The following is a 1,809-nucleotide window of genomic DNA, read 5'->3' as shown; positions in this document are numbered from 1 at the left end:
TCCAGTTATTTTGAGTTCAAGGACTTCCTGAGCCAGATGCAGTTTCTATGTATTCACTAACTTACAATGAATTTCCTGCCCTTGAATTTATCCAGTTTGTTTGAACCCACAGTTTTCAGCTTCCACATAATTTTTCAACCAGAAGTCCCACCAGCACACTATCCACTGAATAAGAAGCTCCTCTATCGACTTCACTATTTAAAATATTGTTGAAAAAAACCCAAAGGTTCGGTGTGTTTTACAATTAAACATTTTGACAAACTTTTGAGCTTTTAAGGACATTGCTTTAAAGTGATCAAAATGGCATTAGAACTGAAAAAATACAGTAAGATTTAACTTTGTTTTAAAACTACATATCCTGTAGCAGTAATTTTCAAGTTTGTGTATGGTAAAAGTTTCTATTGGACATGTTAGCAGTTGCCAAGTGGCACAGTTATTCATTACTTTCAATGTACATATATACAGCAACTAGCATACCCATTTTTCCAGGATTAGATAAGGAACTCCTCCCTCCCATGAATCCTATTGTTCTTTTTCTCAAAAGCCTGGGACTAGGCAGAGATCGAAACCACTGATTTGCTGTCAGAACATGTTGTCAGATATGATTACAAGATGAACAGAGATATCAAAGAACAACAGATCCTAAATAACTTGCTCTCCTTCCTTTTCATTAGGAGTTCACTAAAGCTATTTTAATAGCATAGAAGGCATCAATTTCTTTACACAATTGGGTTTCACCACTAAAGCCATAAGAGCATTAAGACAAGTCCGAGAGCTTCAGGGATTTCTGATAGAGACTGAAGACCAAAGCAACGTCTCCCCAACCCCCATCTAGGTTGATTACTGCACAGAGAATGGAACTGGCCATTATAAAGCAACTTGACCTTGCAAAACACAAGTGGTAGAACCTTTTGGCAGCAGGTCAAAGAAACTTTCCTTATTTCCATAAGCATTCACTAGCAAGATTTATGAACTATTGTCTGATCATTAGCTACCAGCTCTGTATTACTTTTTCATGTACACGCATTTAAATGCGCCACTTAGGACAGAGGATACCCCATTCTTTCCTGCTGCACATACTTACATTTTTCAAATTAGGTTTCAGAATCTGAAAAGTCCATTTAAGAGAGTTCTGATTGCTATGTGTAAGGGACCCAACTACTTACTGCATCCTTTACAAAGCATAGGAACTCGCCTGAAATGCAAGAAAGCCTTTTTGTTTGTTTATTTGGAAAAAAAACACAAGTGTCAGCTACAAAGGATCACTACTTCTATTGAAGTATATACAATTTGTGAGTAGATGCAACATTTACTCTGGCTAGAAAAGCAAACACCAGATCTCACAAAATAGAAATAAGCCAAGTTGAATTCAGAAATTTTACCTTATTTTTTTTTTAAAAGGAAGGTACTTTTAATGGGCACAGAAACTACATATGTATGGTTTCTTAAGAAAGATATGCAACTGTAAGATGAGAACACAAAAGGGTATTTTGGGGTTTAGGATTGATCAGTCTGTAACTAAGCAGGCAGTGATGGGTCTCATGTGGGACATCATTCAGTGAGAGATCTCTGTAGGGCCTGACACTCAGCTTGCAGTGGCCAGTCTACTATTACTTTAAGTACAACATGTCAAAGTCACTACAAACTATTGTTGCCACTGTGTTCTCATGACACATAGAACTATTGTTGAGAAACTTGTTTTATGTTGCCAGTGCAAGTTAGGAATTTTATTTTTCTTGATCTTACATTAAAGAGTCTGAGTTTGGTAACATATCATAACCATAAGACACATTGAAGACATTATAGAAA

The sequence above is a fragment of the Columba livia genome, chromosome 2 (assembly GCF_036013475.1).
Source record: "Columba livia isolate bColLiv1 breed racing homer chromosome 2, bColLiv1.pat.W.v2, whole genome shotgun sequence".
Taxonomy (NCBI): Eukaryota; Metazoa; Chordata; class Aves; order Columbiformes; family Columbidae; genus Columba; species Columba livia.
Note: the sequence above shows the minus strand (reverse complement) of the source record.